This window comes from Neolamprologus multifasciatus, chromosome 11 (assembly GCF_963576455.1).
Source record: "Neolamprologus multifasciatus chromosome 11, fNeoMul1.2, whole genome shotgun sequence".
Lineage (NCBI taxonomy): Eukaryota > Metazoa > Chordata > Actinopteri > Cichliformes > Cichlidae > Neolamprologus > Neolamprologus multifasciatus.
This window is the reverse complement of record NC_140449.1, coordinates 1,840,373-1,866,752: the sequence shown is the minus strand read 5'-3', so window position 1 is coordinate 1,866,752 and position 26,380 is coordinate 1,840,373. Positions and strand designations below refer to the sequence as shown.

General features: G+C 41.1%; 1 protein-coding gene and 1 long non-coding RNA gene across 3 annotated transcripts in view; both read right to left on the bottom strand.

Moving 5' to 3' along the window:
* Positions 1-26,380, bottom strand: part of cdk14 (cyclin dependent kinase 14) — a 267,760-nt gene that overhangs the window by 220,774 nt on the left and 20,606 nt on the right. The window lies entirely within an intron of this gene.
* Positions 8,347-22,955, bottom strand: LOC146507554 (uncharacterized). Its single transcript, XR_014876766.1, has 2 exons — positions 22,892-22,955; positions 8,347-20,544 (listed from the first exon to the last, which is right to left on the bottom strand). It is a non-coding gene; the product is annotated as an uncharacterized LOC146507554 (long non-coding RNA).

Below are 26,380 nucleotides of genomic sequence, written 5' to 3'. Positions count from 1 at the left end.
AGTATGTCTTTGTGCCCCTTTTCCCTGTTCATGCCCTATCGGCCCCCCTGGCTAAACTTTGCTAGATCCGCCCCTGCACAGTTACCAGCCGTCAGCTAGAAAAGGATCCTGGTGTAGAAAGTAATATTAAATACATTCTAACAACAGCTTATCAAGCTTAATAGTGCTGCTGTTGTTCAGCCGCTGGTTTCCTCTTTCTGGTTAGAAGTGGGCCAAAAACAAAGAAGAGAGACGGACTCGCGACAGAAAAGACGATCAGCTGATCATTGATCAGTTTCATGATTGAAGTAGCAGCAGGAGAGAGAGAGAGAGAGAGAGAGAGGCAGTCGCTCCATATATCGGTTGTTAATCTTAACGCTGGAATGCTTTACAAACATTCAGAGATGAACTTACACACTTGCTTTACTTCTCTCTGGGAAAACTTCCTCATAGATGAAATGCTGGTTTGGTAGGATGCACACTGCTGCAACGTGCTACGGTTATGAGCCGAGTTACGCCGTGTAGCAAGTTTTGTGAGGTGCTTTTTTGATATTTAATGGATCGGATTACATTTTTTATTTCTCACCGATATCCGATCCAGTAATTTGGGTCAGTATCGGACCGATACCGATACGTAATATTGGATCGGTCCATCTCTAGTCCTTTTGTCCCTCTGTGGGGGGACACTCCCACTAGGTTTATATCTGGGACTCTCCACCATTTGACCTTAGAACTGAAGAAGCTTCTCGGATGAAGGTGAAACGTCTTCAAGCAACTTAAAGAAGTCCAGACGCTTTTCTTTGCAAGCTCCTTTGACTGCATATAGTTAGGTATGTCCTGTTTTTATCTTCCTCTTTGAGTCTAATGGGTACCGCAATACTCAAGAAACTCATGTTATGTTGGCTATGACTGCTGACTGAGGTTGCAGATCAACAGCTCAGCGGGGTTGTGTTTACATAGACTTCTGTACAGCCAGGTTTCTTTTTGCAATCAGTGGACTTGCCCCCTGCTGACACTTTAAAAGAATGCAGGTTCAGAGCTATTCTTGATTGGCTCCACTCCACAGTGTGAGAGAAGCAGGATGTCTGCTGTGTTCTGAGATCCTGCTGCAGGTCTTCCCTGTCTTTGGATTTCCATGTGTGCACACGGAAAGGTGGAAAGCTTCCACGAGGCAAAAGTTATGGAGGTAACAGCAGGGAGGTCTCAGAACAGATCCGTGTGGTCAGATATTAATTACTGCAGATGGAAACAATCTCCTTTGCACCACAGTGGTCCTGGATTAAATGTGACTGGTTGTCTTACAGGTTTTATTCAGGTTTTAGCCCAGTAAACTCTTTAAAATGGTTGTTTTTTACTCTCGAGCTGCTGACTGATGTTTAGGCCATCGGCTGCAGCGCATCAGAGGCCTGCGCTGGTGTCTGCAACAGATGATCAGTCCATCACTTTTAGCATTTTTCACCCCAACTTCAATGCAAACACATGATTTTCACATGATGGGTAGCTTTATGCCTCTAAAAAGAAGATTGTGACATTATGTATTCACACACACACACTAGAGCTAATACACACGTAAAGCACTTTAAATAGGACATTGTTTCAAAGCCTCATAGTTCAAACAGCATAAATTATCTGCGTATATAAATACACAGTAAGAGCGCAGCAGCAGCAGCAGCAGCAGCAGCAGCAGCAGCAGCAGCAGCATCTATAAAGACACACACTGTTAGACTGCTACAAACAAAATGCTGCCAAGCTTCGAGTGCTTAAATAAAAATGGTGAATGTTAAGAGGCTTCACAAGGAAACAGTTGAAAGATCGTGACTCAGTGAAAAATCAGTTCAGACAAAGCTGCTCACAGACAACACGTTCCTTACATGTGCCGTGTGCTCTAAAAACAGCCGTAAACACAGTGAGCTTTATTATGTCCCACCTGGCTCCGCAGAGGAGTTCTTTTAAATATTTGGTTGGTGATGGGAAGTCCTGTTTGTGGCACATTAGTATATGTGAGGGGGCAAACTCCTCAAGATGGGTGGTGACCATGGTGGCCATTTAGAAGTCGGCCATCTTGGATACAACTTTTGTTTTTTCAATTATTTTCAATGATTATTCGACTAATCAGATCATCATCCATTGGACGTAAAACTACAGCTTATTGCACCAGCAGCATCTGCTCTTATATAACTATCATTAGCTTACAGCTTTAAGTGTTTAAGGTCTGTGCTAACTAAAAATAAAGACAAGATGATAGTTTGTTACATTTTAATGAAATTTGCAGATTGTTTCGGTGAAGTTTAATAAACTCCTTTCTATCTAAAATATAACAGGACACCGGAGTAAATTCTCGAGCATCTCACACTTCTGATAATCAGCTGTCTGCTTGACGTTTATTCAGCTGTGTAAAAACTATAACTTTATTCTCAGCCAAACCGATTTACTCAGGAACAAATAAAATACTACAAAAAGCCAAACAATAACATTTTTAAGTTATCTAAGTGACTTATATATCATGTTTAACCTGAGTAGCAAAAGACGGCGGTGGGTTTGAAAACGATTTGCTGGGAGTCCGGTGTTCTCACGGCTCTAGTGAGCCTAGCCCCCGGCTAGCTATCGAGCTAGTGGCTAACAGACGTAACAGACAACGATAGTGGGTTGCTTATCTAAGGTGGAAAGGTTTTTCTTTTGTTTTGTTTTTTGTTTTTTGTTATAAATCAATCAATAAATAAATAAATCATCAAAACAATATATAACATAAGGGTCACTGCTCACCGTGTGATCGAAACAGGCACCTGGGCATTACTCGGTTTTATAAAAAAATAAAATAAAATAAATATGTATATATATATTTTAATGATAATAATAACAATAGCTTTATTTCTAAAGCGCTTTCAAACAAAGCGAGGTGCAGCTATTTGAAAATAAAGAGATAAATAAATAAAAGCGACACATAGCAATACAAGTTCAAAACATATTAAAAGTTCAAAACGATAAAAATGTAAAAAGCTACAAATAAATATAATGCATGTTAAAGTATCCTGAGTTTCCCCAGTGCATCTAGTGTGAGTTTACACGAGAACAAGGTGCTCAGGCATAAAGTGCTGTCTGATTGTGTGACTAAGCCTTGTAGTCAAAGGTGCTCTGACTGTTGAGAGCAGAAAAGTGCTCTACACTGTAAGTACCAGTCTTTACTAAAACGAAGCCTTGCAGTCTACTTGGTACCGCTTCACATCTCCCTCAGTCAGATTAAGTATTTTCAAGCCCAGTCACTATAAGCAGATTGTCATCATCACCATTTATATATTTATATAGCACTTTAAAAACACACCTGGTAGAGCAAAGTGCTGAACAATACAAATATAAATATAGTAATAAAACAACAAAAACCAGACAAAGCAATAAAATTAATAAAAATGTCAGTTAGAGTTAAAAGCCAGCAAATAAAAATAGGTTTTTAATAAGGACTTAAAAACTGGCACTGATGTAGCCGGTCTAACATGGAGAGGAAGGTTATTCCAAAGAGAACGCTCGGTCTCCTCCAAGTTTCAGCCGTGACTTTGGGACCGAAAGCAACAACTGCTCAGCTGACCGAAGGGAACGAGTGGGGACATGTCAGACAAATAAACAGGTGCCAGAACATTTAGAGATTTAAAAACCAATAAAAGGACTTTAAAACGGGTCCTGAATGAAGCCCATGTAGAGAGGCCAAAACCGGAGTGATGTGGTCGAGTTTCCTTCCTTGTCAATGCAAACATATGACCTTTCTTAACAAGGCCAGTATGGAGCCATTTCATTAGCACAGTGATGCATGAGTCACAGCCTGCACTCCAATAACTAAGACATATTGTTCCCATGTCTCTATTCAATATCTGGCTAAACATGTGACGGCCCCTCTGAGGCTTCTCGGTCTGTGGATGGGGTTGAACTGCTGCAACAAAGATGCACAGGTACAGACCCACACACAGTGACCGCACCATGACCCCTTTCTCTACCGACTGCTGTGAGAGCAGCGTCCATGTTTAGCAGCACAATAACATGTCACGGAGATGAGCTGATATTTATTTGTTTTTCAAAGGTCAGAAAGCATGATTTCATTTCTCCTTTCTTCTCATGTGCTCGTTTATTAAGTGTAATATTTAGCCTGACATTTCAGCCTGACATCAATTCGTTCGAGGACAGGCACAGAGAGGTGGATTCCTGTCCTGCCACAGAGACACGTTTGCTTTGTCTGTCCAACAGTCTGGACACTGCTTCATTTCTCTCTGATCTTCTGCACTTGTGTTGCAGATTTGTTTGATTTAAGGCTGCAAGGCTACGTTTTTGTTCATTACGCTTTGGACCACCACGAAAATTTCATTATTCATCTTCATCATTTGGTGAATGTAACTGAGAAGGTCACAGGTGGAATTATTGCATGATGACAGACAGAAATTGTCTGTAATCCATGTAATCCATCATTCATGTGACTGTGATCTGTATTTATTTTACACTACACTCGATGCAACTTTAAAAGCATTTAAATATCAGATCTCGGCATGATGTGTATTTTTTCAACACCTCAGTGTTGGTTTTAACACAATGTGTTGGTTTTGCAATTCAGCTAACCAGCTATTCCTCATCTAAATTCAGCTGTGTGCTGGGGGAATAAAGCTAATCCTGCAGTTGTGGCAGTGCTATACTGTCTATGCAAGTCAAGGTCAGCCACTACACAAGTGTTCTGCATGATATTGTGTCACGGTGACAATAAGTCTGTCAGTTATTATAGAAGCATCATCCAAACAAACTACAACACTAATGTTGAGTAATTATTATTATTATTATTATCACTGCTGGAATAAATTGATTTCCCAAATATTATTCAACAATTTGCCGTTCATTCTTATGACTCACTGGGTAAAGTCATGTCAGAGGTATATATATATATATTAGGGGTGCAACGATACTCGTATCGATATTGAACCGTTCGATACAGTGCTTTCGGTTCGGTACGCATATGTATCGAACAATACAAAATTTTAAATTTATTTTATCAACTTTCCTTCTGACGGTGCTGTCTGTGTTGAGCGCTCAGTGGATCTGCGCTCGACAGTGCAGCCTAGGCGGAGTAGTCGAACACAGATTCATTGAGCGCAGGGCAAGCTATCGAGACAGAAGCTAAGCTCGTTGCAACATGGCAAATTGAACCTCCCCCACCCTCATTCAGATCTGGCGTTTGGAACTATTGGTTTTCATGTGACGTATGACCCTGAAGGTAAGCGTGTCATGGACTAAAGTAAAACAGTATGTTGAATGTGCCAGCAATGCTCAATTACATTGGTGGGAACTAGTGTGTTAGCGCAGTTAGCTCGTTAACGTGTTGACGCCGTCCAGCCCCACGCACGGGGTGATCCGCGGTAGCTCGTTTACAGAGATTTGCCGTGTTGTGGCGTTAACGTCATTTCAGATTAACGCTGACAGCACTAGTGGGAACACAACGAATATGACTGCACATTTACTCCGACATCATCCTCGTGCAAAGACAAGTGGAAGCAGACAAAAACAACAAGCACGCATGCTACAAACTTTAGCCGAGTCATTTAGACAGCCGTTAGCACATGATTCTCCTTATGGGGACCTGATATGTTTAATATGCTGCTGAGAATATAGCCCAGAAGAAGCGTATAGTATAGCTTTTATTTTGGAAAGAGCCATTTCTCTGTAATAAACTCTCTTTTCCAAAGATGAGGGATTCCTCAATCAGATAGATTTATTTTATTATTACTTTGTTGTTTCAGCAACATTAAATTTAAAAACTGTACTTTTGAGTTAAAATATATATTTATAATTTTAATAAATGACAAATTAAAAAGGCATGAACATTTTTTTGTATCGAAAAAATATCGAACCGTGAATTTTGTGTATCGTTGTACCCCTAACATACATATATATATATATATATGTATATATATGTATATATATATATATGTATATATATGTATATATATATATATATATATATATATATATATACATGACGCGCTTACCTTCAGGGTCATACGTCACATGAAGACCAAAATAGTTCCAGACGCCAGATCTGAATGAGGGTGGGGGAGGTTCAATTTGCCATGTTGCAACGAGCTTAGCTTCTGTCTCGCTAGCTTGCCCTGTGCTCAGTGAATCTGTGTTCGACTACTCCGCCTAGGCTGCACTGTCGAGCACAGATCCACTGAGCGCTCAACACAGACAGCACCGTCAGAAGGAAAGTTGATAAAATAAATTAAAAATGTTGTATTATTCGATACATATGCGTACCGAACCGAAAGCACTGTATCAAACGGTTCAATATCGATACGAGTATCGTTGCACCCCTAATATATATATATATATACATATATATATATATATATGTATATCTCCAACGTGTACTAGCTAAATGCAAAAAGTTGTTGGTAATCCAAAAGTACTTCAGTGAGTTAGTTTTATTCTAGTAATACTCTAATAAAGCAGATTACTTTTTAAAAAGTTACACTGTAATTTATTCATTTCAAAGATGCGATTACAGAACGTTCTTCCTTCGATGGGTCCCCAAGCCTGGACTTTCTACTGTGGCAGGGTGATCTTTACTGAAACTTAACCAAACTAAATGTAAAAAGTATAAAATATTGTTCAGTGTGATGAAAACTCAGCCTCAGCCTCCCCGGGAAAGTCTATGCCAGGGTGCTGGAAAGGAGAGTTCGTCCGCTAGTCGAACCTCGGATACAGGAGGAACAATGCGGTTTTCGTCCTGGTCGCGGAACACTGGACCAGCTCTTCATCCTCTCGAGGATACTTGAGGGTGCATGGGAGTTTGCCCAACCAGTCTACATGTGTTTTGTGGACTTGGAGAAGGCATTCGACCGTGTCCCTCGGGGTGTCCTGTGGGAGGTGTTGCGGGAGTATGGGGTGTCTGGCCCATTGCTACGGGCCATTCGATCCCTATACAACCGTTGCAAGAGCTTGGTTCGCATTGCCGGCAATAAGTCGGACTCGTTCCCGGTGGGTGATGGGCTCCGCCAGGGCTGCCCTTTGTCACCGGTTCTGTTCATAATTTTTATGGACAGGATTTCTAGGCGCAGCCAAGTGGCGGAGGGCTTTCGCTTTGGTGGCCTTAGAATCTCATCTCTGATCTTTGCGGATGATGTGGTTCTGTTGGCTTCATCGGGTGAGAGCCTCCAGCTCGCACTGGAGCGGTTCGCAGCCGAGTGTGACGCAGCGGGAATGAGGATCAGCACCTCCAAATCTGAGGCCATGGTTCTCAGCCGGAAAAGGGTGGAGTGCCCACTCCGGGTCGGGGATGAGGTCCTGCCCCAAGTGGAGGAGTTCAAGTATCTCGGGGTCTTGTTCGCGAGTGATGGGAGAAGGGAGCCGGAGATCGACAGACGGATTGGGGCTGCAGCTGCAGTGATGCAGACGCTGCACCGGTCCATCATGGTGAAGAGGGAGCTGAGTGTAAAAGCGAAGCTCTCAATTTACCGGTCGATCTACGTCCCTACCCTCACCTATGGCCACGAGCTGTGGGTAGTGACCGAAAGAACGAGATCGTGGATACAAGCGGCGGAAATGAGCTTCCTCCGAAGGGTGGCTGGCATCTCCCTTAGCGATAGGGTGAGAAGTTCGGCCATCCGGGAGGGGCTCAGAGTAGAGCCGCTGCTGCTCCACATCGAAAGGAGCCAGCTGAGGTGGTTTGGGCATCTGGTAAGGATGCCCCCTGGGCGCCTCCTGGGTGAGGTGTTCCAGGCATGTCCCACCGGGAGGAGGCCCCGGGGCAGACCCAGGACACGCTGGAGAGATTATATTTCTCGGCTGGCCTGGGAACGCCTTGGTGTTCCCCCGGATGAGCTGGAGGAGGTGGCTGGGGAGAGGGAGGTCTGGGCCTCTCTGCTTAGGCTGCTGCCCCCGCGACCCGGCCCCGGATAAAGCGGATGAAGATGGATGGATGGATGGATGATGAAAACTTCGGTGTATTGAGTGAAAGTCCTGTGACCTTTGCTTTTCCATCTTCCTAAGGCCTCAGTCAGAGATCTAGAGACTGGTGTGTCAAAAAGTGGAACGGCGAAATGGAGATTAAAAAGTGTTGGTTACAGTGAGAAAGCACAGCACAAACTGTCTCTGTGTCTGGTTTGTGTTGCTCTTTTCACAGTTTAAGTGTTTGTGAGGGGGTCATATGATTGTTGGGCTTTTCTCTGTATCTATGAAGCGCCTTGAGGCGACATTTGTTGTGATTTGGCGCTATATAAATAAAATTGAAATTGAATTGAAAATTGTGACAAGCTAACGTCTCTCAGAAAAACTGCTAGTGACTAGGGCTGCACGATTAATCGTTAGAAAATCGTGATCTCGATTCATACTTATGTGCGATCTCATTTTCAAATGACAACGATTTAAAAAAAAAAAAAAGACGACGACGATTGTACCGCATTTTGATCCGGGACGTAATCTGCATGAAAACAAGCGCTCACTCTTCCTGCTCAACAAATGACGAGGGCGGAGCCTCATACCACGTGATACAGACGCCACCTGGCAGTGAAAAAACAACGGAGAGCACGTGAAACTGCCCGAGGGGAGAAAACACAATGAGCGCAGAGGAAACGTTTCCTGATGGCGGTGAGAATGACAACCCCACTGAAAAATTACTTCCAAGAAAAGGTTCTCATTGACGATGAGAGTCAAAAAAAATATCATTTGCAAGCTGTGTTTTGCCATAGTAGCAGCACCGCAAAGTAACACTACAAATCTGTATAACCACCTCAAACGTCACCATAAAGTGCAAGATGACGAAGCTGTAAAGGCCGAGAAAGTGACAGGAGAAAATCCGTCCCGGTCAACCACCCAAACATCAATAACAGGAACCTTATACAGCGCTTCCCTATACCCGTCGACCTCCCGCAGGCACAAAGAAATTACGGAGGCTTTTACTTATCACCTGACCAAAGATATGGCTCCATCAACACTGTGCAAAACGAGGGATTTAGGAAAATGATCAACACCCTAGACAAACGCTACACAGTGCCGTCCCGCAACTATTTTTCTATTGTTGCACTACCTGCTCTATACACGCAGTGTCGAGCAACGGTGGAGACGCAATTTCAAGCAGTACAACATTTTGCGGCAACGACAAAACGTGAGACATTTGTTGTTTTTATGTTTATTTATTGTTTCTATGTTCAGTCTCAACTGTTACGAAGTTGATGTGCAGTTAATAAGTGCAATAAATATTTATATTGGAAAAGAAAATCGTGAGAGAATCGTGATCTCAATTCTAAGCAAAGAAATCGTGATTCTCATTTTATGCAAAATCGTGCAGCCCTACGAGTGACCATCAAAATTTAGGTAACAACCTGCTTTAATGTTTAATTTTACTCAAGCGGCAGGTGGTTAAAAACAAATCAGCAGATTAAATGATCTCATTGTTTACCAATTTTCAAAAAAATCTTCTTTAGAATTATTAAAAGCTGGTTTGGACAGATTCTTGTGCTAATCTTTGAAGGTTAATTAAAACAACAACAACAAAACAGATTGTCACAACCTTTAAACAATGACTGTTTAACATGTTGACTACACGTTTACAAAAAATGAATTCATTCAGAGACTTAATCCATGTCATGCCCTATCTCTTCTTCCTCATTTCCTGTCAGCTCTTATGCAGCATGACATTGTGCCTAAGGTCAAAGTTCATCAAACCTATTCAGACAACACACTGAAATACAGTTAGTTCCCAGTAGGGCAGGCCAGTGCTGGTACAAGCCAGTTTGAGATTGAAATGCCGCACAAAAAAGCCCTCTGCACAAATCTAACAAGCACTGTGAAGGAAATGAATTTAAAGAATTGACCGAAATGTATAACTAACATGTCTCGATGCACGCTCAATCAACCAGGAAGTAAATCCCACGAGGTTGATTCTGTTCATCTGGACCTCACAGCCCATTGTTCACTCAGTGAGCTGGTTTCAGTCATTGTGCAAAACCTGCAGTCAGCTGCGTTTCTCCCACTGAAAACTACGTCCACATGAACAGAATCAACCTTGTGGGATGTAACTAACATGATTATCTTTGTGAATGTTTTTTGGCACAAACGACACTTTGATTGGACCTGCTCTACTCTAAAAGCACGCATCGAGCGCCGCAGCTCAGCGTCGTGTGGCCTGTTACACCGAACGAGGTCTGAGGATTACATCAGTTTAACAGGCTTTGCATCACTTGAGCCAGTTGCCTCTCATTTGTGCCTCCAGTCACACTGAGATATTGATGCAGATGACACTTCTCCCAAAGTGGGCTAAATTTTCCTTAAGGGCACAAAATAATGTTTTACCTTGTAAATGTTGTTAAGATGGAATCCAGGGCTAGAGAGGTGAAACGTGGTGCGTACTCTGCTGTATAGGACGTGCCCTCTTAACCCTTTAAGACCTACCATAAAACCAAGTCCGCCAGAGCTTATATTATATTTTTACATGCTGTGGAGCCATTTTTGGGAGCATTTCAAGTTGCTATACATCAATACAACTGTTATAGCCCAAATTTTAATAATATGTCTGCATTAAGTGCATAGTAATTACATAAATTGCAAAAAAGTGCAATAAACTACAAAAAAATTGAAAATCGTTTTTGTTTTTTAACATATATTTCTAGTTAGAGAAATTTAAGAGGCTTATCCCTCAAAACTGTAAATACACAAAAGTTGCACAAACTAGTTTCCCACCACAGGAAATTTATTTTGAGTGTCTTCATAGTTTTATTTTTTAAACACACCAATTTTTATACACTGCAGGAAAAACGAAAATAAATATTATAATGCAAATTTGCAAAAAAGCAGCATATGCATCAAAATAAACTATTTCCAGCAGTGCAATATGAGTCCTAAGCATCCCAGAAACCACACAGAAAGTCATAAAGTCAAAGATAACTTTTAAAAACACCAGTATAGGCTCATGAGGCCCTGATGGTAAAAAACTACATTTCCGCGAAAATGACGTCACTTCCGGTTTCGGGCAGGTCATGGCGGTCATGCGATAGTTCGTGCTGACGTCTAATCCAATGTAGGAAGTGTTACAAACAGCTGATCGGATCGGCAAAGCGTGGTTCTGGAATATGATGTTTTTGTTGCTGCAAGTGCTTTTTATGCAGTTTTTGCAAAGTTATATGTGGAAGAAAACTGTGACCGAGGACAAGCTGATGGCATAAGATGTAAGTACAACTCCTCCGGTTTCATATGCAAAAAAAATTATTGTGCTAGCTCACGTGGTTGCAGAGCTACCGGGATTTAAAAATAGTTACGCAAAACAGAGCGTGCTGCTCCGACCGGTTTTAAAGGGTTAAACATGACAAGCCCAAACACAGTCTCGGCCAAAAGCTTTACTTATTGTTTACATGTATATAGTGAAGAACTATCACAAGGCTTTCATAATTTAATTAACTGTTATTGGCAAATAAAAATGATCACGGCTGCACAGATCCATCATTACAGTCTGCCAGCCTGAGACGAGCTACCAGCTGCTGTAACCTACTATCATTTCCCTCACAATGCCAAAAATCCCATTTAGGTCATTTGTCCCCTGTCAGTAATGAAAACCATGAGCATGCTGGATAACAATGGCTTTTTGGAACTTATCATGGGACAGACTTCATTTGGGCTGGAAGATCTTCGAAACAAAGGACTCGTGCTGTTACTCTAATGAAGACAGACGTCTGGGCACAATGGCTGGACAGCATTTGCATTTCTATCCCACCTAAAGCTTAAAAGTTGGAAAACTTGTCACACATTCCTTTTGTTCCTAATAAAACACTGCACCCTCTAAAGAGCAGTGGGGTTTCCGACATTTAGTTTTACTCTACCTAAAATCTGCAAGGCTAATGAGCAATCTGCATGACTGCCTGCCTAACTCGCAAAACCCACAACACTACCGTCAGGCTGATTCACAGTTATGTGCTGTTCCATTAGCCTTCTTATGTCTCATTTCCTAGAATCACCTTCCTCAATCATTTCTTCCAGTGCACAGTCAGGGCCCATTTCCTGCCCGGACACACCAAAAACACAGAACCTTGGGGGCATATGGGGGAGCTCCAGAGCCTTCAACATGATGGATGCAACATCACATCCAACACTATTATCGCGGCGTGCTTCACAATGGAGGCCCACCAGGCTGGCTTCGCATTACCATTTGCATTTTAATACCTCAGCAATATTTAATCCATTAGGTTTCCTTCAGGGCCGATTAGTGAAGGGTTAATTAAAGACGTGATTAGACCACTCAAAATGTATAACGAGATGCTATCGCTGCCCATTTGCTAACACTTGCGGCCTCACGCTGACCACGATGGCTGACAGGACTCTAAATGTCCTCAATACTACATCACCCACAATTACCTCGTGAGCCCTGAGGTTGTTGCAAGTGATAGTGCAGGCAGCCGATCTAATTTACAGAGATAGCGCTAATCCTCACATGCTGGGGAATGGAAAGTTATACCAAGTAAAATTAAATTACTCTTCAATATGGACTCTTCTCCAGAGGGGGACTGGAGCTGAGAGAGCACATGGGGGGTTGACAGTGTTTCGGCTCGCTTTCAGCTCAGCCGTCATCCTCAGATTGGGCGAATTTGTGACCCTAACGCTCACAGGAGAAGACGCAAAGATTAGCAGCTGTCACAAATCAGATGGATGGAACCAAACAAACATGGCAACAACTTCAACTGTGACAGTCAGTCAGGATTAGCCCTACAGCGGGAGTCACATAGAGGCAAACACATGCGCAGCACTCAGAGTTAATGAGTTGACTGAAGCCAGAGAGCGATTCACTAAAATCGGGCTCGTGAAATAGGGCAGAGGCTCATCACGTGCATGCTAATCTTAACCCGCTGCTAGGTTGTTGACCCTGACAAGCATGTTGGGTCAGTGATGGATGTTCCAGAGCTTTGATTTGTCCCTCCTCACCTTCACTGTCACTTATTAGATCCCGAAAATTCAAATTAGGTCGGGGGGGGGGGGGGGGGGTGAAAGCCTGGTTGGAGCTCAGACAGGACAAGCAATCTGCAACCACCATGACTCACTGTAATAGGAGACATGTCAATCATGTAGCTGCAACCCAAAGCGCACTGCTCTCCCAGTCTCCCAGTGCGTTCAGGCAGCTCCTGTCAACTCATAAACTCAGATATATTCCGTTAATAAAACCAAGAGTATCCAAGTCTGTGCTGGCGTTAAGTTTTAGGCACAGATTAAAAGACGACTTGACCTAAAATATTCTCAGTCTAAAGCAGTCTCCCTGTTTTATTTACTCTTGCTATTTCTGCTTGAATACCTGTTACAACAATTAACTGTGAAAATAAGTTGTGTATCGCACAGAAGATTGTGTTTTGTAATAAATCTATAATATCAGTAACAGATGCCCTGAAAGCCCTGAAAAAACAAGTTATTTATAGTTGTTAATGAGCACTTGTGCACTTTTAAGTAGTAACATATTTTTTAATGATGACGAAGCTGCCATCACATCAATGATCAATCTGATTTCTCAAACTGTGGGCTCGCGTTACCACTTTTAATGAAAAAGTCGCTAAGCTGAACACAGTGAGTGAAAACGCAGCTGCATAATTAACCTTTGAAAAGATTCAGAATGACAACTCTGGCGTTTCTTGAACACTTTGTGTTTTTAGGATCTCGAGGCTCATTCTTTTGGCTCTCTGGACTGTAGCTTTGCTGTTTTTGGTTTGGTGAGGTTTTTAGCCATTTATACACAGATATAAATGTCAAACGTTGGCTTTGCTCTGGAAGAACTTGGTGGACTCCACAAGCTTACTTTGGCTTATTTCTATCATTGTGCAAAAGCTTATCAACAACTCAAATGGTAGAAAACTTTTTTGGGATAAACTGATACCAAAAAAAAGCACTTTTTTTGTTGTAGTTGTTACAAGTCAGCTATAAACGTATCTGCTGTTTATTGTAATTGCATTTAGACCACCTGTCACGTTAGCTAAAGCTGGGTCATTGATCTTGTTGACACATCACTACAACAAATGGCAGCAGCCAATGATGCATCTAATTGCAACTATCTCTCTTTTTTTTAGCAGCAGGCAGCTGTCGATTAATCTATGGCACACGAACACCAAACAGCAGACAGACATGAGTTTAGCAACCAGCTGCTAAACACTGTGGTAAAGACCAAACCAGTTTGCAGGAGAGAGCACTGGAATGGAAATCGCTGATAATCTCACCCTAAAGCTGGATATCTAAACTGGGAAAAGTTAGCTAACATGCTAGCCATCAGCTTTAAAGATTGTTTCACTGTCTTGTGAAAATCTGCTGATGACTGACCATTTACAGCAGGAATGGGGAACTCCAGGCATCAGGGGACGGTGTCCTGCAGGTTTTAGATATCATCCTGGGTCTAGTTCATTACCAGGCCTCTGGAGACCTGGAGAACCGGCCCTCGAGGCCTGGAGTTCCCCACCTCTGATTGTGCCAACACAATCAAACCCTGGGGTATGTCCAGTTATAGAACATGGTGTCCATCCACTGAGGAAAATCAGGACTGGATGGGGTAAATATCTTGGGGTCATTCTAGACCCAACATTATCCTTCAAGAGTCACATAAATAAAGTGTCCCAGATACTTAAATTTAATAATCGAAATTTTAATCATATACGTAATAATTTAAATATGAATGTTGCAAAAACGTATTTTTACTCAATGATCATCTCTCATATGGACTATTGTTTGACGTCCTGGTCACTTGCTTGTCCAACAACACTTAAAACTATTGAAAACATTTATAAAAGAAGTTTAAAACGACTTGACAAAAAACCGACTTCCCACCACCACTGTCATGTGTTAAAAAAACATAAATTACTGAACTTCAATAACTTAGTGAAACTTAAAAGAGTGTGTTTAATATATAAAGTCTTACACTCCCTTGCTCCACCACCACTAAAGCAGTTCATTAGGCATAAAGAAAGCTCAGACAGGACCACTCGAGCTACAATCTGAGGAGACTTGTTTATACCCCACAGACGGACAGCGTTTGGGCAGAACGTCCTCTCTGTCCAGGGTGACCATCTGTGGAACAGTCGTCCTCAACCCGTTAGAGAATGCTCGACATTCAATTTGTTTAAGGCACAGGTTAAAAACTGGTTATGGAAAAATCAAGTGTGTGATCATGTATGAGTTGTATAGTTTTAATGTTTTATTTGGGAACAGAATGGTGTGTATGTGTAAGTTTGGTGATGGAGTTTTTATTATGAATGAATGATGAATTTTTATGAATTATTATTTCTATTTTTTATGCTTAAGGACACCAGATGGAAATTAGCCCTTGGCTGTAATCTGGTATGTTTACATTCATGTAATTTTTTTTTTTTTACATTTATGTTCATTAACATGCACTGTCCTAAATAAATAAATAAATAAATGTGGATCTGTGTGGAATTTTGGTCAGCCGCTTAAACTCATTATTTAACTTAAATTTGTAGCCTCGCTCTCGGACGAATGCTTTCCCAAATCTGAACTTAGAGCTAACAACAGTACTGCTAATTTGAAGGTAGTTCAAGTGAAACTAAAAACACTGTGCAAACACACACACACACACATACACACACACAGACACACACAGATAACAGGAGACAGGACCATTCAAGGGTATCTATCAATATCTTCGTCCAGCTCAGGGGAAAAAGGGAGAAAAAAAGAGTTGTGAGGTCACACAAGGAGCACACATCTTGAAGTGATTTTCAAACACAGACTGATCTGGTCCTGCACACTGATACACACCAAGGTGACATTGTTGAGGCCCCCCTTTCAGATAACAAGGATTCCTACCACAATGATCATTTCAAAGTTTAAATACTCTGATTTGAGTATTTTGTGATATTCTTGCACCTGTATGCTCAGTGTTGAAGCCTCGACCTGGTTTATTTCCCACTCTTCCTCTAACGTGGTCCATAATTTACAAAATGAAGATAATTCTGTTTTAAGTAAAACTACTGGCGTCATCTCTCCATAACAGCTGATAGCATGTAATGAGGCTCGTATTAGAAGCACAGCATGAGGAAACGTGTGACTGTGATTACTGACAGACGACTCTCTGAGCACTGCTCAATATGTCTGAGTGCAACCTCACACAGTTTCACTTCCTAGGAGTACGACAGAAAAAAGAGATGAATAAGACATCGAGTGTTCCTGCCGAAGCTCATCTCTCCTACTCAAGTTGCTGGTTAGTGGGCTGACTTTAAGCCACCAGCTGGAAATGTCTTCGAGACATGACAGTGACGATGAGTGCCTGACAACAGCTATCTGATGCACATTGTATCTGCGATTACAGAGCGTGCGGCGGCTGCCTCTCCTTTAAAAGTGGATATTTCTGCTCGTCGACACATCAAAGGATTTTACTTCAGAAGGCTTTTCTGAGCCATCCACGGAGCTTCAACTGGAAACATGTTGAATTTAACAAAATGCTTGTTTGTCTTTTCACTAACAATGGAATCGATTTTAATATGATTATTTTACTGATAACATCCACAACATTAACCTTTCTTACCGAGCTTGAAAGCCCTCTGAAAGCAATCTGACATGCTCATTACCACACACTAAGCACTATAAGCAAATACAGTTCAGTGATCACAGTCACGCCATATAAATAAAGTGAATTTTGGTCTTCATTCTGCCCTCCTTCATAGACTGCAGACAGTCCAAAATGCTGCAGCACGCATTCTGACCAGAACTGGGAAGTTTGCCTGTATCACTCCTGTCCTAGCTGACCTGCATTGGCTACCCATAAAATACCGCATCCAATTTAAAATACTGCTGCTTACATTTAAAATTACCAACAACACAGCACCGAGCTACCTTAAGGAACTCCTTATATTGTATATTCCTGCCAGAGCACTAAGATCATCTACTCAGTTACTCTTGGTGCAGCCTAGATCTCGGCTGAAGTCTAGAGGTGACCGGGCGTTTGCCCTGGCTGCACCAGAGTTGTGGAATAACCTTCCGATTGTGATCCGGGCGTCTGATTCCATCCAATCTTTTAAATCACGGTTAAAAACCTATTTGTTTAATCTCGCCTTTCCTGCTTGTTAATGCTCGCACCTGACTTTTAGACATATTCTATTTTTTCTTATACATATTTTTATGGCTTGTGCTTTTATTGTGTTTTTATTTTGATATGCATTTTATATTACCCCTGTGTATTAGTGGCATTGACCTGTGAGTATATTTGATACTTTGCCTTATAATAATCGTGTTACTTCTCTGTCTCTTATGTTAAGCACTTTGGTATACCGCTGGTTTTTAAATGTGCTCTATAAATAAAGATTGTTGTTGAATTGAACTGAACTGAAAACACGTGAAAAGTTACTCAGACAGCTGAAGTCATCAGATCGGTAGTGCTAACACACAAGTGTTACATTTTTTTACAAATCAGACATAAATTTTACCCCAAATTTGAGAAACATATATGAGCTTATTAATGTCTGCTTTGGTCCAGAGTGACATGAACTGCATAACAGAACTATTTGGAACTATAAAAATGAATAAGGTGGTACTTCTTAATTATTTATTGCAATAATCAATCATTCTTTTGGTGATCAAGTGTTATACTTCTGTGTACTTGGATACACATTGGCTAGTCTGCTAATTAGCCGTCCATCACAGGTCTGAGATGCATAACCAACATCCAGGTTCATCTGTTCTACCTTCTATTTACTAATGCAAGTCTTTATTCGCTGACAGTCATTTTGGAGAATGCAATTGGCAACACAATACAAAGGTTTAATCTTGAAATGACCTTCTTTTGTCAGAAAGTCATTCCTTAATCTTTACCTTTCATTTCTAATCACCACGTCATTATCACCTCAGATCTCTTACCTTGATTCCATGTGACCTCCACCCCTGCAGCCTCGCTGTAGGAGGGAACTGAAAGACTTAAGCTGAGGTTCTGATAATGTGGACGTGAAGCGGGCGACATGGAAAGGTAGGTGAACTGATTTGAGCTTTGGGCCACGAGCACCGGTCGATCAGCATCGTAATGTTCCTCGTGCTGCAGGCTGAACTGCCTCCAAAACATCTCAACCCATCTGCTGCTTTATCGGAGGTCTTTTATCTCTGCTGGTTCACAGGCTGATAGCTTTTTATTTCTCACTCTTGGTCTGACTTCAACACTTTATTGAATTCACGTCAAGGTTTACATCCACAACCATGTCGGACATTCATGCCGGTGGAAAGATAACCAGGCAGCACTTTAATCAGCAGCCTTTTCTCTGTCATTTAAGAGACTGTTATCAATATGTCACATTGATTGGAATTTTCAAACTTCAGACAAAAATCAATTGAATCAGACTCAGCCGGTTTGCCTTCTGTGCATGCTAATGTTCTGCAGGGAAATGCTACAGGAAGAAAGCAATACTAGGAAGCTACTATTCATCTGTTCCAGAGCAGTAACATTTACAAGCAATATATGCAGGAAGCAACACTGATTTGATCTTATCCTCAGATTCTATCTAAAGGTAACTTTAGGATCAAAAAGACAAAAGCGGTTAATTCAATCATCTTTTAAACATAGTGTGTAACGACTTCCCCAACACATCCACCCTGACACGGCTGTTGATCATCTATGTGCAATATCTCAGTCTTCCCATGTTATGTGCAATATTTTTGGCTCATGTGCAATTATTTTGGTCCCAGTCTGTTTCAATGTTTCCTACACATACACCATGTATTAGGGGTGGGGAAAAACTGGATACTGTGTAGCATGGTGATATTTTGTTTGCTAATAATGTATGGATACAGGGACAGCAGAAATCGATACTTTGTTACAAAAAGGTTTTTGTGCTCTGACTTCAGAGCATGTTGATCCTTTTTCTGAGCAAGAATCCTGACATTCCTTCACTGTCCAAATGTGTTTAACTTGTTTTTGGCAGCAATAAACATGACAGTTTACTTATTTTAATTTAAGACATGTTTTATTTTAATTAAGTTTAAAACTTTTTTATTTAATGTAAAATTATATTTAGTTTTAATTTACTTTCAAATTCTTCAGTTGCTGAAGGGGCTGCATAGTTTTCATAAACTGCATAGTTCAGAATAGCTATAATTGTACCAGATGGTTGATTCAGTTAAGTTGGACTAGACTGTAATACAAACCGTTCAGTTTGTCAACAATCAAACTGAAATGAGAGAAAGACTGAGTGTGAGACTTTGATATTAGAGAAAATGAATATTGATAAAGTTTACCTTTATGTACAGAATCTGAATATCGCAAAATATTGTAAAAAATTGCAATAATATCGTATCGTGCGTTAAGTATTGTGATAATATCGTATCGTGGGATGTATGGTGATTCCCACCTCTACCATGTATATAGTTCCACTCACATATGTATACATATACACTGTTTTTTGTTTTATTCTATTTATTTAATTATTTATTTATTTTCCACCTTCGTTGTATATTGGTTTCTCTTCTTCTTACTTTAGCACCTTTGTGGTTCAGCTACCCAATTTCACTGTACAAGAAACTGCACAATGACAATAAAAAGCTCTAAGTCTAAATATATCAACTATCTGAAAACGATACACTACATGTATGCATGATTATAAACCAACACACCAAAACAGTAACTGCACACCTAATATACCGACAACAGTAGGACGTGGGCTGTAACCTTTGCAAGAGCTGTGACTTCAATAGCTTCATCACTGGTGTTTGTCATGTATTTCAAACAACATCCTCGTCTTTGACCAGACAAACTCTCGGTTTAGGATGAAGTGAACGTCTAAAGAGTCCGTTTCTTGATTGAGGACAGCCACAGCTACATATCTGTTTTGGCTTCCCTTCATTGGCTTCCTGTTAAATCCAGAATTGAATTCAAAATCCTGCTCCTCACATACAAGGTCTTAAATAATCAGGCCCCATCTTATCTTAATGACCTTGTAGTACCATATCACCCTATTAGAGCACTTCGCTCTCGCTCTGCAGGCCTACTTGTTGTTCCTAGAGTATTTAAAAGTAGAATGGGAGGCAGAGCCTTCAGTTTTCAGGCCCCTCTTCTGTGGAACCAGCTTCCAGTTTGGATTCAGGAGACAGACACTATCTCTACTTTCAAGATTAGGCTTAAAACTTTCCTTTTTGCTAAAGCATATAGTTAGGGCTGGACCAGGTGACCCTGAATCCTCCCTTAGTTATGCTGCAATAGATGTAGGCTGCCGGGGGATTCCCATGATGCATTGAGTTTTTCCTTTCCAGTCACCTTTCTCACTCACTATGTGTTAACAGACCTCTCTGCATTGAATCATATCTGTTATTAACCTCTGTCTCTCTTCCACAGCATGTCTTTATCCTGTCTTCCTTCTCTCACCCCAACCAATCACAGCAGATGGCCCCGCCCCTCCCTGAGCCTGGTTCTGCTGGAGGTTTCTTCCTGTTAAAAGGGAGTTTTTCCTTCCCACTGTCGCCAAAGTGCTGCTCATAGGGGGTCATATGATTGTTGGGTTTTTCTCTGTATCTATGAAGCGCCTTGAGGCGACTTTTGTTGTGATTTGGCGCTATATAAATAAAATTGAATTGAATTGAATTGAATATCTCTTCTCTTGTGCTGACTGAGGCTTAGTGAGTTTGATTTTGGTCAAAAGGAAACAATTCTTGTGATCTGGTTTTAAAACAGCTGTTAAATGGCGTTTGTCTTGGTGTAAAACATTAAAAACGAACGAGGCTCCGAATGCAGATGGAACATTAGAATTCCAGACTCACAGCGTGACAAACACAAATGAGAGCAGCGAGAATCGTGACATGCTCGTGCTGGGTCTCTTTTTCATTCCTCTTTTACTAAATATTGCACAGAACTCACAGCGATTTACATTCCCTGGAACTAATGACAGGGTTCTGCTTCTAATGGATTCTCCACAGACCTCAGTAATTAAGAAACACATTTGTTGCATTAATTTTTGATCCCGACACCGAGCACATAAAATTACTCAGATCCAATTGGACAGAGAATAGATAATGAAGTCTGCATGTGACAAAGAGACAAGAGAACGGGAACAAAGATAGCTAATGAGAAAATCGTTACTTTAGTGACAATGACAACTTCTGTCACCTAATCGAGAAGCTCTAACAAAACCCGACGTTTCGGTGAGGCTGAATATTACGGACCGTTTGTCTGACGGCAAATTAACTCGCAACAATAAAAATCACACAACACACAAAGAAAGTGTGTAAAGAGACCATCCTGAAAAATCAAAGCCTTCCACGGGCTCTTTCAGTTGAGTGCAGCACTTTTATTGCAGATTTAGATTAAGCCGGTCGGGTCTCAGAATCCATTTCCATTAGAGGCAGGAGGGGATAAGCGGACTCAGGCTCTTCTCAGATCTTTCACCCATTTGCAACGACTCATGTGGGAGCAGAGACTTCCATCCACGGTGTGAGATTTGAAAGCAGAGCAGCATTTTTTTCAGGAATAAAACTCTTTGCCATTTTCTGCTCCCGTTTTCCTGAAAAGCATCCTGACAATTAGGATGATCGTAATGTTTAAAAATCACTTAATAATCTATGTGACACACAACCAATGACTAATAAAGACTGCAGGAAAGTGTTTGTAGAGGACCGTTGCTCCACACATTTCTGATTATTGGATAGTCTTTTTCATGCACACTACCTACTGCTGCAGTCTATGGAAACAACTGTCACTGCAGCCTACTCCATTTTTCTGTCTGCATGAAAAATACAAACAGAAAATTTGTCCTGTAACCTAAACGTCAGTCACCATGATCATCACTGGGCCACGTCATGTGACTATGGTCTTTCTCCTGCTGACATCCTGCATGTCAGTAGTGTCTGTGCTGTTTGAATTCTCACAATCCTCGTCTATGTTAGACAGCAATGCTACTGGACAGCATGCACAACAACAAATCCAGCATGAGCCTACAGGGACAGCACAGCAAAACTAAACCATGTCACTGCAGTGAGTTCAATAAGCGTTCACTGTTGAAAGGAGACTCACACACCAAGTCACTGGAACAAAGTTGTTTGCCTGCCCACTTAAAAAGCAGCACACCTTACATGTGCAGGGATGCACTCTGTTTATATATCCACTAATCTTACTGACCATTCAAAGCACTGATATGAAAAACTGACATGCCTGTCTTTGAACTGTGGGAGGAACTGTACCCACCCACCACTGCTTATCTTCAGGGTGAAACAGCTGTTTTCTCTCATGTACTGTATATACTCTTAAAATTGTGTTGAAATTGTCTAACAGTTAAATCAGTTTATGTGCAAGTAATCAATGTGAGCCAAAAACTCTGGATTCATTTCCCTACTCTTGGCTCTGCACGATGTCGGTGACGGGGGATATCCCCATGGTCCATATGGTCATCGCACAAGCGTCCCAACCAGTCACCTGCTGTTCAAACCTTCTGCTTGTCTGTCTGAGACGCTGCACTAAATAAGGACCATTTTAAACTGTGAATTAGGGCTGGGCGATATGACCCAAAATTCATATCTCGATATTTTTAAGCTGGCTGGCGATATAAGATCTTGATATTTTTTTAAAGCCATAAGTTAAGAACACAAAGAGAGTTCTTAGTCACACTGTGTCCCAAATGTCACACAGGCATTTTTATTTACATACAGCATAGATTTACATGAAGAAATTACTCAAAAATAAATTATCAGCATGTATTAAATAATAATGCTCCATAAATAAAAGAAAACAATGTTGTTTTTGTGCATAACAAAATAAAAAACTAACAGATGCTGAGCATAATAACAAAGACAGATTTCACAGCTGCTCTGTTCCCAACTTCTACTGCGTGACTGACAGCCTGGAGTTTGAAATCCACTTCGTAACCGTGTCTCTTAACAGGTGCCATTTATGGCCCTTATACACACACAATATGGTAATATTACGTTGAAGCACAGTACGTATCACTCCACGAGGCTCCAGACTACGGTAGCCATAATGCTCCGACAATCCATCAAGATGCCAAGCTCCGTAGCTTAGCAAAGTCGTACTAAAACATTTTTTGACAGATTGCTGAGCGCCGTGTACCACCTAAAATCGGTTCGCGGTCAGTAAGCACAACCAGAATTCATACATAAGGCGCGCTGTCAACTTTTGAGAAAATGAAAGGATTTTAGGCCGTGCAGCCCCTGTGGGTTGCATGTCGTTAGCGTCATTAGCGCGGTTAGCACAGTTAGCTCGCTAACACGTTGACGCCGTCCAGCCCCACAACTTGCTAACGGAGATTTGCCGTGTCCATCTTGTCGCTGCCTGCAGGTGAAGCTATGGGGGAGGAGGGGGAGTTGTGTTCAGTGAAGGAGAGGCGAGGTCGAGTAACGTTGCGTAGAGACAAAAGTGGACGAAAGAGAGGCAAACTTGTGGCTCCACATGTATAATTATAACGTAACATAGACTATGTCGATATAAAGGATATTGTCACATCTTATATCTCGTATGAAAATATATCGATATTTTTTAAAAACTCGATATATCGCCCAGCCCTACTGTGAATCATGCAAAGCTATTCTAACAACATCCAAAAGCCTCAAAACTGTCTTCCTAAAGGATGAACCACTCAGCTACAGTGTAAGACGGCCTTACTGGGTCCTGTACCTGGAAAAAAGTGCTATTTTTGATTCATGAATCATCCACAGGGCAGAAAAATAAACATTATGATTTATATTTTTGGGCATCTGACCCAGACCTAACGAGGGTGCAAAAGTAGATACTAGTACTACCACATACGACATACTGTCATTTAGATCAGAGCACCTCAAATGTAATGTCACCCAAAACTGTTGTCAAACCTGTAACACAAAAGCAGCAGGAAGCTTTCTTCCCCTGCGCACTAAATCTATTAATTTCCCTGGTTTAAACGTGCAGTTTCATTATTTACTGTGATCAATCATAGTGGGTCATCAGCTCCCAGCGCCTGCTTATTTGTTTCTCTCTGCAAAGATAGAAGTGCTTTCACACAGAAGCGCAGAATCCAAACTCCCAGACATACTGTAGCTGTAGGTCATCAGTCAGTTTCTTGCAAACACGATGTTGCAAGACAGGAAGGAGTTTTTTCCCCATCTCAGATTCTTTACATTCTTCTTTAGCAGCAAGGCCCATTTATAGCAAATGGCCCGAGCTTAATTCCCATGGCACTTCTAGAAATGGTTCGCTTCACCACAAAAGTCCCTTCGCAAACAAGAACACAGGCCACATGTTCTTATCCAAATAATCTCAGGAAACTTGACAAATGGCCCTGTTACCAGATATATGTGATATCTAAGACATCCAAGCTCTCGTGTCTCTGTGCCAACAAAAATAAGACTTCCATGATGGGATGGAAATCTCTTGCATTGCAGCATTCCTTGATGCCCAGTGGGCAGTCATGTTGGCCATGAACATGAAGAGATTGGTGTTGTGACACACATGTGAGGTTTAAAGTGCACAAAGCTGAAAATCCTGTTTATATTCAGAGTTTCCACACAATATAAGAACTGTAAGATCAAAGTGCATATAAGCAGTTTGCCTTGAAAGTTAGCGGCAGTGTGCTTGCTTAGCATGTGGATGCAAACTAATTCTACCAAAATGTGTTTGCTGATGACCTGATAGACGTTGGGTTGTTAAGATGTGTGTTTATTTTGTTCAAACATCGACTCTTCTGAACGTTCACATTTACCTTCTTTGACTCAAAACCTCAGTATTGAGCAGAGATGGCACGATACCACTTTTTTATGTCCGATACCGATATCATAAATTTGGATATCTGCCGATACCGATATGAATCCGATATAGTGTGTTTTAATCAATAAAACTGGGTTTTTTTTATATCTTGCTGTTTTTTGTATAAGTTCATACTCAAGTTTAAATAAACAACAACACTAAAGCTATTCTGTTATACCTGTATGCAAAAAAAATACACTGCACCCAAAATATTTCATAGTTCAGCAAAACTGATCAATCTAATGAACTTAAACCTGCTCCATCCTCCCTATTCTGGTATTTTAAAGAGTACTTAGAAGAAATATTAAGCAACCTAACTAACAGGGTTGCAAACTCCCAGCAAAAAAGAAAAAAGAAAATAGAGAACCACCCCCCACCTCATGATGCTTAATCGACGTAGTCAACTTTAATTTGATGCAGTGTGAAAGAAATGCACAGAAATCAATTATTTTTCAAGAATAATTAAATTAATAAATAAATAAATTAAATAATTAAATAGATTCAACATCTTTCTTCAACAGAACTGCAGACTGCACAGATGGTATCTTCCCAAAGGAAAAAGTAGTATAGCTTACTAGGGTATATTAGACTTAACAGTTACTATAGAGATTGAAAATGTGACGTCATTCAAGGGTAAAACCGCAAAGAATTATGGGAACTCGTGGCAAGCGGTACTAGCGTACGCAGGCTTTCAATTGAAATCAGTTACACAGCGATAAAAAGAAACACAAAAAATGGCAAGAAGCTGTTGTATTATTAACTACAATAGCCGGTCGCATGACAGCCACGGGAAGCCGACGGGTAAAGAGATCGTTTTTTTTATCGGATTACGTCGTTGAAGAGAAATTGTTCGAGCCATGTTTCCGAAGTAAAAAGAGGCGACAGATGGCCTGGATTACAGCCATTCAAAGACCAAATATAACGTCCCAGAACATCCAGCTCACAGGTTAGTCTGCTCCAAGCATTTCCACAAAGGTCAGTGTTTTGTAGTAGTTAATATGTCATTTTTATAACATAATTGGTGATATAGGTTACAAGCAAGTCTGGCGCTGAACAGAAATTGTGGTGCTATGCTATCACTAATTGCCCAGTACGATTACAGCATACAATATTATTGTCACTGCTACATTTCTGTAATGCGAACCAGAAATTATTTCCACTACTAATTAATTACCGTTGAGCTCAAAGGTCCTATTAATAAACGGTTAACGAATGTGTATTTATGAAGACGATTTGTGAGACTGGTAAACTTATGATACGTACGATGGTCTTTCGTTCTACACGGTGCATTCCATGGTCCTGTACCCATCCGTCGGTAAACTGTACCTGGGCTTGTTGCAGTGACCTGAAGTTACTGAACTTCATGAGTGTATGCACTCACTCCAAGAAGCGTATAATTATAAATATGAGCGTGGTGAAAGTTGGGCAGCACGTCTTTTGTCCCTCTGTGTGCTCGTAAGGGTCTAAACCTTTCACTCGTTTGATTTTTTCCTCGTATCTTTTCTTTGCCTTTTCATCAAGTCTGTCTTTGTACGGTCCGGCATTGTTCTCCTTCGTTTTGTACATACCTTTTTTGGGGGGCAAAGAAAAAGCAAGAAGGTATTGGAACCGGAGAATGAACATTTTGCGGTGCTGCAAATGCTTGCATTTGATGCGGTACTTGGATTGTTTTGCCACGAGTTACCGGCATGCAATGCGCGA